General features: G+C 38.5%; 1 pseudogene; it reads left to right on the forward strand.

Annotated features, from left to right (window-relative positions):
* Positions 1–5,148: 5,148 nt before the first annotated feature.
* On the forward strand, positions 5,149–5,920 carry LOC120222251 (annotated as a pseudogene).
* Positions 5,921–17,362: the final 11,442 nt, after the last annotated feature.

Genomic DNA, 17,362 nt, shown 5'->3' on the forward strand with positions numbered 1-17,362 from the left:
CAGAGTCTGCCTTCAGGTCATGTACATCTCCTAGGAGACACAGCCATAAATCAAATAATCAAACATCCTCATCTCCCCCATCCTTCTTCCCTAATCTCTTCCTGTAGCACTTATCGCTCTTTAACATATTTCATATTTTACTTACATATTTTTTTATTCTCTGTCTCTTCCCAGTAGAGTATAAGCTTCTTAAGAAAAGTGGTTTATGTCTGCTCTATTTACCTCTGTACTAACAGTATATGAAATAATGCCCACCTCATAGTTAGCATTTAGTATATATATTTTGAATGAATAAATAATATAATCACATATATCCATATGTTCAGCTACATTTACTTGGGCTTCTGTTTTGCATTCCTTTATAGAGAGATTTCATTGCTGAAAATAGAACTAATCCTCTGTAATACCTTTTCTCATAATAATAGTAATGATATGAAATACAGACATTTCCAGCACTATAAAAAAGTAACTCTAATAACGTACAGTTATAAAATCATAGTGTTACAGCAAAAAACAAGCAAAAGTCACACAAAATTGAGAGCAAATTTTATCTACATAATCTTTATTACCCAACAAGGCAGGACACTATTATTCTAACACTACTTTGTAAAATTACAGAATACATTAGTTGAAATGAGAGTTTCCAGAAAGGAGAGGTGGGAGCTTAAATCATGAATAATTTTTTGTAGCAAATCATGAAAGGAAAAAATATAAATAGCAAACAAACTTCTATGTGTTCATAGAATTATGAAGCCACATGGACTATAGCTCATATCCTCAGGTATTCTATTACGAAGCTCTCCAATTTGGCAGAGCAGAAACCCTTTCTTCTTATTTATCTAATGATTGATTGATTTGAGAAAGGGTGAAGGGCAGAGAGAGAGAAAAGTGGGGCTCACCCGAAGCGGGGCTCATATTTACCAGATGGGGTGAGGGGTTCGAGCTCACCGGATGTGGGACTCAAACTCATGAACTGTGTGATCGTGACCTAAGCCGAATTCAACTGCTTAACCAACCGAGCAACCAGGTTCCCAGGAATTCTTCTTTAAAAGATATATTTTTCTTAAGCTAGGTTGTAACATCCCTATGAAGTCTGTTGATTTATTGACTAGATATGGCATTATTAAACACAGGATGCCAAAATGTCCCTGGAAGTTAGGCAGATAAATATTACCTAACCTTCCATTTCATGTCTCTGACTTGAAATTTCCTTTCTCTCAAATTTGCTGCAATTCTATAATATTCTTGGTCAATTGGCTTATGCAATTTTGTAAAAACTTAATCTCCCAAATTGAAAAAGAATGAGAAAATAACATAGACTTAATAGAAATGTCTGCATATTCACTCTTTGCAGGAATTCTTTAACTGATAATTTTAAGTGGGGAGCATCTTCTTAATCAAATAAAAGTAAAATCTGCCTTTCAGAATAAAAATCCACAACTAGTTTTTAGTATGACATATTAATCTCTTGATAAAGAATACTTTAAAGAATTAATATTCCTTCAGCCTTGAGAGTTGTGAATGACTGGCAGATACTTTTGACTGAACTTCTAAATCCTAAACAACTAGGAGAAAAACTTTTTTATAACTAAGGTTAACAAAAACAAAACCTTAATTTTATATAGCATCTGAAACTGTAATTTCTCATGTTATCACCACCAGAACTTCCAAAGGATCCTGTTCAAAAAGAATGGTAGCATAATTAATCAGTCATTGAGACTCATTCTAATACATGTTCCACTAGAATTTCTTTATTTGTAGCTTTTCATGATTTGAGTATCGACCCCCTCTAGCCCCTGGGAGGAAGGAAATTACAAGCATCTAACATCCACGTTAATTTCTCTATGCAGTCAGGCTTAATTTAGCCCTTAATTCAAAATTTAGGGTTTCAGAGTATATTACCCCCAAATACACTGTATTGGCATACTGATTATTTTGAGTGAGTTAAAGTCACATTAAAAGCAGAAGATGCAAGAAGGGCCTTCTGACTTCCCTTTTTCTTCTGGGAAGAAGGAGATAAAACTCCTATATGAAAAGTACCCTCCCTGCACCAGAAGGAAGGAAAACATTTTTGTCACCAGAGAAGGAGAGTGGAGGCTGAGAGAAATCTGTACAAACTTGTTAAACTGATCCTCATCTTTCTAGTCACTTTTCGACAATTAACTGCCCTAGCCCAAGCCCCTGTGTTTTGTCACATTCTCATGATTTCTTACCCTTTGTCCAACCTAGCACGTACCATTCAGCTCCAGCTACTTCAGGTTTTCATTTTCCAGTGAAGGTGCTCAAGTACATGTACAAATAAATGACAGTCTTTTTATTAAATTTGTTTTTCTTTTCTTCAGGTTTTGTTCAAAGACCTAAGAGTTAACTTAGCATTTCAAAATTTACAGTGACAGCTGCCAAGATAAGCTATTATTTCCCAGCTGGAAGAAGTGGCTGTAGTGACAGTCAGACTAGGTAAGCGGATAAGTGGAGAGGTTTTTTTCCCGTATTTCTTTCTTTGGCTCCATGCCTGTGTACTTCCGAGCATCTGGGCTATGGTTGGGCTGTTTCTTTCTGTCCTCTGGCTCCATGGCACCACAATTTACATTTTTAGCACCTTTATTATCCATCCCTGAGTCCTACACCACTTCCTGCCGCAGAACTAGGCACACAGACACCTGTGTCCAACCAATTATTAACATCTTAATTCCTTCCCTAATATAAATTCCCAGCGTAAAGAGATGAGTGTGTAGAATCACCCTCATCCCCTGGAAACAGGAAGTCCTGAACCCCACCCTTAAACCTTTAGGCAGCAGAGATCATAGCACAATGGGAGTAAGAGATGTGGGGGAAGCAAAGTGCTTCCATAGGAATAAGAGTGATGCATCTGCCTTCAGGTTTGAGCACCTTAGCAGCTGCAGTGCCCCAAATTGTGCTTCAGTTTGGGTAACGAATTAATCCTTTCTCCTCCCGTCTGAGGGAGAAAGCAATAAACAAAATCATTTCTACTGTTTTTGGCCTACCAAAGGACCAAATTTGGGAATTCCTCTTCTTTCTCATCTAACCTGGAGGAGAAAGCAACAGAGACTTCTAACATTGTCAACCCACTCACAGCCCAATTTTGGGGGGTTCCTGGGCCCTTTCTTCCCTTGCCTGTAAGAGAGAACAAAAACCCAAGGCACTATTTGGCCTGCTAGTTCCAATTCTACCTCCCAATCCTCAGCCAACAAATGTCTTCCAATCCTTTCAACATGTCAGCTACGGTTTCTGTTGACATCTCTCAAATCCCATTAGTCAGCCTATGAGGGTCCCCTGTGTCTCTTCCAGCAAACTATGTTTCAAATAGGATATCATCCTTGTCAGCAAAATTGATACATTTTTACTATTTACATTTGTTCACAGTTGTCCTGAAAGAAACTATGAATTTGCTGGAGCAGAGATCAGAGTCATTGTTACTATTTACCTCAATGGCCCCACCAAATTCTCAGAGGTGACCTAGTAATTGCCACGTGGTTAGGACCCCATGTCTAAGATTTGTATTCCAGGAACCCTGAAATTATGAATTGGGGTTTTATGTAGAAATAGGATTATCTCCCCTTCCCTCCTCCCCTCCTGAGAAAAAAAGAGAAATTGCTCCACAGTCTTTTACAGTCCTTTAGAATGAAGTGAATTCTCTCCAAAAGGGAGAGGGAAGTCTGCACCACAGAAGGTGAGGCATTTGGCTTTGGAAGAGGGAAGGTTTATTACTCTTTGAATGAGAGCAGATGGTTCAAGGTCTATCTAATTCCCTTTAACTTCCAAGGCTTGTCCTTTAACCCAGGTGCCAGTAACGTTTTCTCAGAAAGCTCTAACTGTTGGAGGCCGGCTCTGGCAGATCCAGGGGTCCCTGAAGGATGGACGGTGTCGGCGAGAGAGAGTGAGAGAGCCCTGAGATTCTTTCTGATCACCAGGCAGGCATCTCTGTCCTGTCGGTTTTGGTGTCTTTATTTAAAGGTTCAGCCACAACATGAAGTCAGAGAAAGGAATTTCTTACAAAGGGAGGCCTTTTGTGATATCAATTGCAGAATTATCCCAACCAAGGAAGTAACAGGATGTTCTTAGTGAAAAACAGGATAACATATAGGTTAAATTGTATATAGATAAGCTAGGAGTCATTCTGTCTGGCTCTCAAGAGGATGAATGTTTCTGAATTGGTTTGTTTGTGGAAACTACTGTGGGGGCCCTAAATGTGTCAGTCTTTGCAACTGGGTTTATGTTTTAGCTACACTTATCTATCCTCTTCTGAGCTGCCAGTGTAAGGGAGGGTGTTTGTGGAATGTAGGCCTTGAGGAAGGGACTGCTATGCTTCACCAATTAGCAAAGATATATGTAGTAACTATGTTTTGCCTTTATCTGTACCTTTAACTTTAAATTAGGCTCTTTGTCTTGGGGCCAGGCTCAATTGTAACTCTTATGTTCTTAACCCCCTTTATTATCTAAGTCTTGGATCTGCAAGGCCCATAGGAAGAGCCTTTTGACAATAATCCACAGAGCTTTAATCTAAAATCTATTTTGAAAAGGCAGGAATATGCTTTTGCTTATGAGGTATCTGTGTTCAGAATATTGGTCTGATATGGAATATTGTGAGGCCTGGTCAATACCAGCAGGCTCATTTCCAACATGAGCCAGTAGTAGCAGAAGGAGATACCAGTCTTCATTTCTCATGGCAGGAGCTGTGCAAACACTACCATATCCTTGCTGTGACTGCCATCCAGAGAGGCCGGTGTGGCTCCCGGCATCTAACCATACAGAACTATGAAAATGGTGCCTGGGTGGCTCAGTCGGTTGAGCATCCGACTTTGATTTAGGTCATGATCTCACGGTTTGTGGGTTCGAGCCTCGCGTCGGGCTCTGTGCTGACAGCTCAGAGCCTGGAGCCTGTTTCAGAGTCTGTCCCTCCCTCTCTCTGACCCTCCCCTGCTCTCTCTCTCTCTCTCTCTCTCAGAAATAAATAAAAACATTTAAAAATTTTTTAAAAAACAAGAAAAGAAAATACCCACTTCCTGACAAAGATCAGTGGTTGCCTGTGGCTGGATATTGGAGCAGGATTGATAACAAATAGGTAGGAAGGAATATTCTGGGGTGAGGGAAGTATTTTAAAACTGAATTATGTGGTCTTGGGTCAAAATGGTGAGCAGCCCTGCTGTTGTAGCATCAAGCCAGTGGCTGGAGGGTGTACAAAAATGGTGTTACAGTGCCACAGGGTATAATAAACTGGGGTTAACATGAGATGTAACCATATATGAGCACGATGTTGTGAAAGAGGCCATCAGGCTTCCTGAGAACCTGTATAATGACAGGATGTTTCACGTTAAGAGAACAGTGGACCTGAATGCAAGGCAGCAAGCAGATCTTACTTAAAGAGCAGTGGACTGCAGTGCTTGGGTGGCTCAGTACGTTGAGTGTCTGGCTTTGACTTCAGCTCAAGTCCTGATCTCACCGTTCCTGGGTTCAGGCCCCACATAAGCTCTGGGCTGACAGCTCAGAGCCTGGAACCTGCTTTGGATTCTGTTTCCCTCTCTGCCCCTCCCCTGCTCATGCTCTGTCTCTCTAAATGAATAAACGTTAAAGGTAATAATAATAAGGGGCACCTGGGTGACTTACTCAAGTGTCTATTTCGGATCAGTTCATTATCTGGCAGTTAGTGAGTTCAAGCCCCTTGTTGGGCTCTTTGCTGCTAGCTCAGAGCCTGGAGCCTGCTTTGTATTCTTTGTCTCCCTCTCGCTCTGCACTCCGTCACTCTCTCTCAAAAATAAACAAACATTAAAAAATTTTTTAAGTAATAATAATAAGAAAAGAGAAGTGGACAAAATATGAACAGGGAAAATTCTACCTTGAACCCTATCTAAAAGAAGTTACTCAGCAAAGAAAAGAGAGAGAAGAATGGGTAAAGGAATAATCATGGAGCTGAAATCTGGTTGCAGCTCTTCTCAGGTATTTTTAAGAAGTTGGGTAGGCCCGAAATGTACAATTTAGAACCATTTGAGCTGCAAATTACATTTTAAATAAATGCAATTTATTACATTTTTTATGGTATGGTAAGTTTTAAAAACTAAATTGAACATTTTTAATTAAAAAACTGAATTGTGGGGATGACTTCACATTTGCATAATGTACTAAAGATCACTGAACTATACACTTGAGAAGGGGAAATGGAAGGGACCCCAAGAAATACTGCTCTTTTGTTGCCTCTCTTCCTCCTAGGACCTGCATCCCTGCCTAACACATGCTTTAATGTGTCTCTTCCCTGTAAAGGCCAAGGAGTTAATGATTTCTTTGGAGTCTTCCAGCACCAATAGATTACATCTAAGGAGTGACTGGGTCAGGTCATCTTTCCAAGACCACTCGCTACAGACAACTTGAAGCCAAGATCCCTGGTGTGATAGGTAAAAATAGGATTAAAATAGGCAGAGAGGGAGAAGATAGGACTTGAGGTCACTGGGTGGGAAAAAACATGTTTGTTTTTTTTTAATTTTACTTTTTAAGAGAGAAACAGACAGAGATATGAGCAGGGGAGGGGCAGAGAGAGGGAGACACAGAGTCTGAAGCAGGCTCCGAGCTGTCAGTACAAAGCCTGACATGAGATTCTAACCTTCGAACTGTGAGATCATGACCTGAGCCAAAGTCAGACACTTGACTGACTGAGCCACCCAGGCACCCCAAAAACAGTATTTTAGAACAATGCTGGGAGTGTCTGATCACCGCAAACCCCCTCAGGGGTGAGGTTCCTCTTAAGAATGTAACAGACCCCACCCACTCCCCCTCAGACTTCCCTCAGGAATTTGACAAAAGACCTAAGTATGGGGGGGGGCGGGGGAAGAAGGGGGTTGGGACCAGAACCTTATAAAACAAGGACCTTGGCTATTATCGGTGGGCATTCACTTTCAAATGTCCCCTCTCTGTAAAGAGAGCTTTCCTACTATTCTTCCTTTCTAATCTTATGCTCTAATACACTTTTTGGTTGCTGCTCGTTTTGTTTTGTGTCCATCCCTTCATTTTTCCCAGGCAGCAAGGCAGAGAATCCCAGGTATTGGGGTTAAAAAAGGAATCCTGCAACACTGGCTCGAGGGCATAAATGACATCGAGGACATTTTGTTTTGACCAGTTCCTGCATGCCTGGGAAGACATGTACACCAGACCACCATCCTCAATAAAAACCCCAGACAGCAAGTGAAGACAGAGTCTCTCTCATTTCCAAGTGTCTCAGATGCTCTCTCTGTATCTGCTCTCTCTAAATCTTCAATAAACTCTGCTTTCACTTCCTCTCACCTCCCCTTTTGATTTCTATCCTGCAAGAAGCAAAGAACCCTCTTGGCTGGTCTGTGGGACCCCCTCAGCTGGCCTGCCTATATCACACTTACTATGGACAAATTGTGGGTATGTGAATTATTCCTCAGTAAAGCTATTAAATGCAAGGCATAGATTGGGAGGATTATTTATAACAAATATAACTTAAAAGATCAGTTTCCAGTATAGATAATGAGCTCAATAAGAAAAAAGAAAAGGTCCCTCACAAAAGATGACACACTCAAATAGCCAATAATATTTGCAAGTGTGCTCAAAATCATTAGGCAGTAGAGAAATACAAATTAAAATCGTAATTCTATCCCATTACACACCACCAAAAAAGCTAAAATAAAAAAGCACTACTAGAAATTTATCCAAAGGATACAGGAGTGCTGATGCACAGGGGCACATGTACCCCAATGTTCATAGCAGCACTCTCAACAATAACCAAGGGATCAAGAAGGTGTGGTTTATCTATACACTGAAATACTACATGGCAATGAGAAAGAATGAAATCTGGCCATGTGTAGCCACATGGATGGAACTTGAGGGTGTTATGCTGAGCGAAATAAGTCAGGCAGAGAAAGACAGATACCAAATGTTTTCACTTATAAATGGATCAGGAGAAACTTAACAGAGGACCATGGGAGAGGAGAAGGGGAAAAATAGTTAAGGAGAGGGAGGGAGGCAAACCATGAGATGTTGGGAGCCATTCTGAGCCCACTAGTCGAGAAAACTCCTGGTGAGGTTAAAGCAAGTTTATATGGTCTCTTTCCAATCAGATGATGACCGATATCCACCCCCACTCAATTATTTCTGCTTGAGCACTGACCCCTAGGGTACCTTGTTGATCAATATCGGGAGTGACTTGTCCCTTCATTCTGGCCCTGGTATGATGATTGCACCTTGTGAAGGAACTTATCATAGGAACTTCTTCTTTTGATTATGGGAACAGACATCATGTCTCCAGAAGGTCCTGTTTCCCTCCATACTTTCCCTTGAGCTATGAACAGGCAAATGACCCCTAGTCATAAAAGATTGACCTTTACATGTACAATTCTGTTTCTACCGTTGCATTAGTTCAGGATGTTCATACAGCTCAACATGTAAATCAACTAACCAAAAATGTCTTTCATGCCCTAGCTATTCAAGAAATCATAAAAGTAGACACAAAGGTAAATGCACTCGTAGAGGCTATTCTATGTATTGGGAAATAAGCTAAACTCTTTATGGTTGGCTCTCCGGTGCAATAAAGCATATAACTGGAAAATCAAGTCTTGCCTGGAGACAAAGAGCCTAACTTAGAGAGAAGGAACAGATAAGGGCCGAAGATAAGTTAGTACATACACCTTTGCTAACTGATGGTGTATAGCAGCCCCTTCCCTAAGGCCTACTTTCCACAAACACCTTCCCTTACCCCGGCAGCTGTGATGAGGATGGATAAGAGTATCTACAAACCTATGACTTAATCTTAGTGTTATTATAATGTGAACACCTTGTTATTTTCTTAGTTACTCAACTTCACTATAATTGGGGCTGTTCTGCAAGAAGACTTCTGTAAAACCTGTTTCTGTACATTTTCCAAAAACACCTTATCACAAAGAGCTATCCATTGTAAAAATTCCATTTCCTGATGCCATGTTAACTTTTGCCCTATAAATAAAGACACCAAAACCGACAGGACAGAGATGCCTGCCTGGTGATCAGAAAGGATTTCGGGGCTCTCTCACTCCCTCCCTCACCGACACCGTCCATCCTTCAGGGACCCCTGGACTTGCCGGAGCCGGCCTCCGACAATGAGAGACTCTTAAATACTGAGAACAAACTGAGGATTGGTGGGCGGTGGGGGAGAGGGGAAAATGGGTGATGGACATGGAGGAGGGCACTTGTGGGGATGAGCACTAGATGTTATATGGAAACCAACTTGACAATAAACTATATTTAAAAAAAAAAAAGATAAAGCAAGTGTTGGCAAATATCTGGAACAAGGTGAGAGTGTCCATGGGAGGATACATTTATGCAACTGTGTTAGAAAACCTTTAATCTTATCAGTGAAAGTTGAACATATGACCCAAAAATCTCACTCCTCAGTATATACCCAAGAGAAGTGTTTATATATGGTCATCAAAAGTCATACAAAGGGATATAGCATTATTCATAGTAGGTCGACACTAAAATCACCCCAAATGTCCATCAACAGTAGAATGAATAAATTATGGCATACCCACAAAAAGAAAACACTTCTATTCTTCTACTCTACTCTTACCAACGCTTCTGACACCAGACGTGCGGGATGTTCCACACCAAGCAATTGGTGGACACCAACTGGGTCTCCTACAATTTAACTTCATTCTGACACAAACTGCCTGGAGTTAGTACAGATCCCACAGGCTGAGGGTTGTCTCTCACAGGGCTGCCCTCCCCCCACTTCTGAGTCCAATCAGAAACCCAGGCCTCCTATACTACTGACTGGTGGCAAATGCTAAACCAAAGATCCCTATGACTCCCTCTTTTTTTTTTTTTTTTTTTAAATTTACATCCAAGTTAGCTAGCATACAGTGAGTGCAACAATGATTTCAGGACTAGATTCCTTAATGCCTCTTACCCATTTAGCCCATCCCCCTCCCACAACCCCTGCAGCAACTCTCTGTTTGTTCTCCAAATTTAAGAGCCTCTGATGTTTTTGTCCCCCTCCCAGTTTTTATATTATTTTTGCTTCCCATTCCTTATGTTCATCTGTTTTGTATCTTAAAGTCCTCATATGAGTGAAGTCATATGATATTTGCGTGACTCCCTCTTAAGGTTTGATAATTTACTAGAGTAGCTCACAGAACTCAGGAAAACAATTTCTTACTGGATTACTGGTTTACTATAAAAGAAAGCAGTTCAAAAATAGCCACTCAGAAAAGATACATAGGGCAAAGTGTGGGGAAGGGCACAAAGCATGTATGCTTTCGCTGGGTTCAGCATACCTCCAGCACCGGCACGTTTTCAGCATCCCAGAAGCTCTCTCAGTCACTTACGTTAGGTGTTTTTGTTTGTTTGTTTGTTTTTTAATGCAGGCTTTATGAAAACATGAGGGATTAAATCATTGGCCATTAGTGATTAACTAAACTCCCAGCCCATCACCTCTCCCTAAAGGTAGGGAGGTGGGGCTGAAAGTTCCACTAATAATATGGTTGGGCCCCCCCCAACCCTCAACCAGCCCAATTCCTAGGGGCTTTCCAAAAGTCACCTCATTAACAAAAATTCAGTGTGATTGAGAGGGACCTATTACGAACAAGCAATACTTCTTTCGCCTTATGGTTCAGGAGCTATTTCAGAAGCCAGGGACAAGAACCAGATACGGTAACACAAGATGTTCTTATGGCTCTTCTCACTCTGGAAAATATAAGGGTTTGAGAAGCTCTGTTCATAAGCTTGGAGGGAGACCAAAATATATTTTTCTGATTAAATCACAATGCTGCATCCATATTATAAAATGCTATTTCATAGAGGGGGGAGTGTTAGGAGATTACTGGAAGGGGCATAAATTGAGTTTCTGGGGTTCTGTTAATATGTTTTATCTTGGTGCTGCTTACGGGAGTATTTTCACTTTTTACAAATTTATTATGCTGCTCATTTATGGTTTCCATACTTTTATGTATTTTTGTTATACTTCTCACCAACCTCACTACTACCAGAGTCCACCATATATATACAATTTACTCTATATGTCTATTCTCTCTCTCTAATAGGTGTATATAATAGGCGTGTCTACTATTACCCTATGACACAGCAATTCTATTCCCAGATATTTACTCAAATCCAGTGATAAAACTAGCCTTGCACACTATGGTATACAATTAACACTGAATGCAGAACAAAAAAAAAAGCCCTAATATATTCACTCAATATTTTAATCATTTTTTTTTACCTTTAACCAGCATGCAGAAATTAAGTGGGACCTAAATAAAAATCACACCCATTACATTATAGATGACTGCCACCAGGTGTCGTGCTCACAGGTTTCTTTTAACTGATTGAAGCTATAACTAATTTTATTAATTATTCAAATCCTTTAAAATTAAGTCATAAAACTAGGGCAATGTGAATAATCATATTGAATGGCAAGTGCAATTATATCTGTATATGCATTTCATTCACAACTGATTCATGTTTAATCACAGATCAAACTCAATTCTAATCAAAATTACTAATAAATGTAAATTTGAAATAAAGGAACATGCATATGGATTTCTGATTATACGATACTCTTCTGAGGAGGTATTAATTCCCCTTGAATCCCCTTCTATTGTTCTCATGTTTTCAGCGACCATTCTATTTCTCAGCCCTGCTCCACTCCATCCCCCCCCACTCCTCTCCACCTCTTTTCTCTTTCTCACATTTACCTTTCTTTCTCCATCTTTCAGGAAATACAACCTGTTTAAGACTTGGGGCACCTAGGTGGTTCAGTCGGTTGACCCTCCCCCTTCAGCGCGGGTCCTGATCCCGGTGACTGGTGTCCGTGACTTCCAGCCCTAATCAGGCTCCCCTTTCAGCACAGAGCTGTCTTCAGATCCTCTGTCCCCTTCACTCTCTGCCCCTCCCACGCTTGCACTCTCTCCCTCAAAAAGTGAATAAACTTAATTTAAAAAAAGACTAAAGAAACTTACTTGTTGAAATTCAACATCAACTCCTGTTAGTTCTGTGCGCCTGTCTTTATAAAAGTCTTTGAGAGAATGTTCATATTAGGATGCATTGTTCCAAATAGCCACTTACATTACACTCTAATCTAAAAGTGAAAATCTGTATTTTACCTACAAAGAAAGTGATCATATTTCAGCAATAGAGAACTTTATTTACTATTACCAGATTCTTAAGTATCTCTGTATATCTATTTGTATGTTTAATTATAATCACATGTCTGCTTGATTATGGTTCCCAGAACTAATTACAACTATTATTGGCTATTAAGAAAATGTATTTACAATTCAAAGTTTTGTCTTGTTATATTTCCTGGTGGAGAAAGGCATGTATACAGTCAGGATGTTAATTAATTTTAAGTGGATTTGACTGTGAATTATTAGTATTTGTCTTATTTTTTGTTATCCTGAATTGTCAATATTTATATATATATATGATCATTTTGTAAATAAAATCAATGTATGATTTAATTTTAAATCCTTGTGAATAAAAAATGAATCACCATTTTCTATTAAACTACATTAATCTGTTCAAGCAAGAAAGTGTATTAAATTACTTTCTACTAACCTTCAGCATTGATGAACTTGTCAAATTACCGAACTTATACTGGGTTAAAGGATAATTTTAGTAAAATACGCTTTGAATTATTCTAAATTGTCTTAAGTTCACTGATAAATTTACAAAACAATAGCCATTTTATGAGCTACCTAAGTCAATCTCTAAACTGGACCCATTTCTATCAAAAACAAAGTTCTAATTGCAATAAACTTCAGGGTATTAACACATTATATTCCTCCTTTTCCCTCTAAACATCATTTGGCCAATTTTTTCTACCATGAATTATTCTGTTTCCTTTATAATTCTTACATATATCTTGGGGGTTTTTTTGCTTCTGTTTTTTTTGTCAAAGTGAAAATGTTCTCATTTCCTTATAACTTGTTGTTAATGCTAATTTACTCCATAATTTATTTGCCCTTTACAGCATCTTTCTCTTGACATTTATCTTAAAATTTCTTTGTAAGCAGCCAGTTACTGAACTGAAGCATTTCATTAGCTGATTTGGATGCTGTACATGCTCATGAAATACGGCCAAGTAGATCCTTGGACATTTTCCTGTCATTGCTTGTCTTTTCTCTTATACTAAAAAGTATCATGTACACTACTTACATGCAAAATATACATTTCTGAAATCTGACTTCCAATGTCTATTTATTATCTCAACTTTAAGGAGTGAAGGAATTTAAACACATAGATTTCAACTATTGTTCAAATGTGCTAACATCTCTTTATCTTAGGAAATGTACTATTAATGTAATTATTTACTCTTTTGAGAACCTTGAAGTATCCTTTAAGATACAAGTGTACCTTATAAATAATGAGCAATAGGGTCGAATTTGCCAGACTATATCCATTCCCTCCTTTCTTGCCTCACATTCACAGCCTGTGTCTTTTTTTAAATTCTCCAGAAGTCAAAAATGAACAGTATTGCTGAATGAACTTCCTATAATTAATTGTGTGTGGAAAAAAAAGGAGAATGATTGTTTTATAAAAATATCAATAACTTCATTTCATTTCTTTTTACCCTTTTTCTCTGGACCAGACAACCAATATTGATACTTCTCTGCACAAGACAACTAAACTTGATACAGAAGTAGAAGAAAAATAGGTAGCTAGAGGCTTCAGATGCTGGGTGTATCTCCTCTACAGAGAACACAAGAATTTTCCCACTTAAATTCAGATCTTTTATTTATTCGTTTCTTCCAAGATAAGAAACATGAGAACTTTGTAGGAAAATTGTTCTCTTTGACCAGGCATGCTGTACTTATTTTTCTACAAAAAGAACGTTGGACTAAATCAAAGCAAGACAGCAATGGTGAAATTGATTTTTCACAAATCATAATGTTTGAAAATAGATGTCACTGATTCCCTTGAGCTTGACACATTACTCGTGAGTCTCACCTGAGTCTCACGTCATCGTTTGGCTGCAGGTGGTTAACAGCAGCAAACGATAAAAAGCCTGAGATCAATCCAGTGATGAATTCAACAGACCTTCTCTCAGTACCTCACACTTCCTCTTCAGCCTGGAGAGATTCACAGCCAGGGAAAGTTGCCATTGCTATTTGTTTATAAAAATATAAAGTGAAGTGGACATAATTACAAATAATAATACAATATTATTACTACTCTAATAATAGACATATATTATTATTTATTATGGTTAATAACAGAGGTACAATTACTAAGGGCATATTTAAACATATATCATTGTTAAACACATGGTAAGAGGAATCAGCTTAAGTTAATTAAAGCTCGAAAATAGATTAAAATGTTTATTAATCTGCCTTAGGTGACTTCAGAGCAAACCTAGGATGAACAGATGAAATTAGAGAGGTAAATTTCAGGTCAATATAAGCCAGAACTTTCTAGCAATTAATGCTGCCTTTGGTGGAATATGGCAGACACAGAAGTCTATCTGCATTTCCTGAAATGTAAGAAATATAAGAGAAGTGGAATCACTAAATGAGAGGGACATAACCAGACTCTGTGGGTTAATAAGAGCCAGGAGATTTGTCCACAGCCCAGACTGCTACAATACTTTGGGTCCAAAGCCACCCAGAAAAAATGAGCAGGAGCTGTTCTCCAGTCCAATGTTCCTTCCCAGTGGCTATACTAACTCATATATAGTAGTTGAGATGACGTGAATTTATATGTATATGATTTATTTATTTTCCCTAACTTAACTGAACTCAGTAGAAAAAAACAACAGATTTGTGCCATATTCAGAAGCATACAGGCTCAACTTCTTTCTTTAGAACATCACTCAAATTTTGTCTCTCATGACTTCATCTTTTGTCGATGGCATAAACCTGTCCCAAATTCCTTTCCAAACCTATCTCCAAGGGAGATAGGACCACTCTAATTATGAATTACTTCATATTCATTATAATGTCTTAGCATAATAAGACACTCCTGTTGCCAGGGCAACATAAATGCACAGTTGTTTCCTTAAAACCTACACTACTTTGTCAGATTCCCTCTGAATCCACACTTCTGTGTGATTAAAATGTAAGCATTCTCCAGCTCCTCCTTCTTATCTTGCCTGTTTTTCACAAGGTCTTGATCTTTCCTTTGATTCACTGATATTTAATTTTTATTAATTAATTCAAATACATTTCACCATATTAAAAACATGATTTGTTTTTCTATCTTTTACATATGTTTCTCTCAATTTCATCTCCATTAGAAAAAAATGAAATCAACTTTAAAATCTGTATTTTATTATTTTTTTAATGCTTTATTTATTTCTGAGAGAGAGAGACAGTGTGAGCAGGGGAGGGTTGGAGAGAGAGGGAGACACAGAATCTGAAGCAGGCTCCAGGCTCTGAGCTGTCAGCACAGAGTCCGACGCAGGGCTCAAACCCACTAACCGTGAGATCATGACCTGAGCCAAAGTCGGGCACTTAACCAACTGAGCCACCCAGGCGCCCCTAAAATCTGTATTTTAAAAACTATACTGGAAACCTACCTGAGTGTTACCACCCCTTTTTAACTTGTGTCCTTTTAGTTTCATCATGAAACCATGTCTCCTTTAAGGTACTCAACATGTTCAAATTGACTGCAATCATTTTTTTCTCCTTTTTGATGTTAAAACTGATATACTGAGTCCCTGGAAGTCCTCTCACAAACAAGCCTCTTTATCTTTTTTCATACTTTCTCAGATATTTCTGAAAACATCCTTATTTTTGATAGCATCAAGATATTTCATAAGTACATTCTTATTTTCCTGCTTTTAAGTGGAGTCAGCTATACTCCAAGGAGCCCTCATTACTTTTAGGAAAGAATATTCGAAGCCATATGTTGACATTAGATCACACATTAGACTATTCCATGTGATTACAAGAAGCAGAAAGAGTGATACTAGAAGACCCAAGAAGTGCCTGCTTACATTATTAATGTACATTGAATATTAGAATAGAGAAGTATGCTCACAAATAAAATAAAGGTATGCTATTTTAGCTTTTTCAAAATTATAGAAATTTAAAAAGGTAACAATAATTAACAAACGTGAAATTCTAAACTGATTTTTCTTAGCACAATGAACAAATTATATGCAACTACTGGAGTTTGCTGGAAAAGAACGGACAATCAGTAACAATAATGTTTGCCAATAAAGAATTCTGCTTTTTCCTCTTCTATATTAAAAACTGAACAATGCAACCTGAGGAACTTTAACTGGAGTTAGCTCCTTTCTCTGAATGATAGGACTTTGAAATAGGTGACTTGGGAAAGAGGTCAGGGGGCCTATACTTTCTTATAGGAATCAGTTTGTTACTTAAAGAAAAAACAAAAAAACAGAATTGGGAAATAAAGGAGCTAAGATCTCAGATGACAATCCAAACTTTTGTGACTATAATTTATATCTCGCAATAAGGACAAGCCCTTGTGATTTTACCATTTACTAATGGTTAAAACTAGACTTCCATCACATCAATTATCTGGCCAAATATCCAGTGGAAATGGGAAAGCTTGAAGTAACTTGAAAGAGTTTTCATGTATGTTTGCATTTGAATAATATATAAGGTAACAGATATTTTCAAAATGAAGTTCCAGGAGTACATCCTGAAAGTATAAAATAGACCTTCTGAAAATTATATATTTTTTCAGAGTGTGGCTTTGTGGATTTATGAAAAGTACTACCCTTTGTTTTAACGTTGTATGGAAACTTTAAGGACAGACTAATTATTACCAAATTTCATTCAGATGCAGCCATTCATATGACGCCAATATTTGTCAACAAATCTCCCTCAAAAACTTAAGGTATTGCATCAAACAAGAGTGGATTCATAAACTTTAGCTGTGTTTCCAAGAGCTGATGTTTCTCTTATTTACATCAACTACAATATTGCTAAATTCATTCATTGGTATATGCTGAGCCTTACATCAAAATCAATCTTCGTTTTGAGGAGCCTGAAATTAATGCCTCTAATGGAGGCATTAGAAACAACCTCAGGCTGCACATAGTCCCAGTTCCAGGAAAAGCCTCAGCTGAAGCCACCCTCGGACCTCCCTCGGATCTGCCAATCAAAAGAAATGTGTAACATTCCTGTAGTCCTGGAGATGAGTCAGGGCTGGGAACTGCAGGTAGCTACTTTGTACAAACTTGCCAATCAATCACCACTTGCATAAGCCCCACGTAGATTCTCTGAGCCCACCTCATAATTGGTCATTTCAAAAGACTCTCAAAGGTCATGATTGGGTCCCGCCAAACGTTACGGACGCCTCACAGATACTGAATGGTCAAAACTGTTACTATGCTGTTACTATGGGTATTGTACAATTATGATTGGTGCTTATGTAATGATGCAAA

This window comes from Hyaena hyaena, unplaced genomic scaffold, assembly GCF_003009895.1.
Source record: "Hyaena hyaena isolate Hyena2069 unplaced genomic scaffold, ASM300989v1 scaffold_854, whole genome shotgun sequence".
NCBI classification, from domain to species: Eukaryota; Metazoa; Chordata; class Mammalia; order Carnivora; family Hyaenidae; genus Hyaena; species Hyaena hyaena.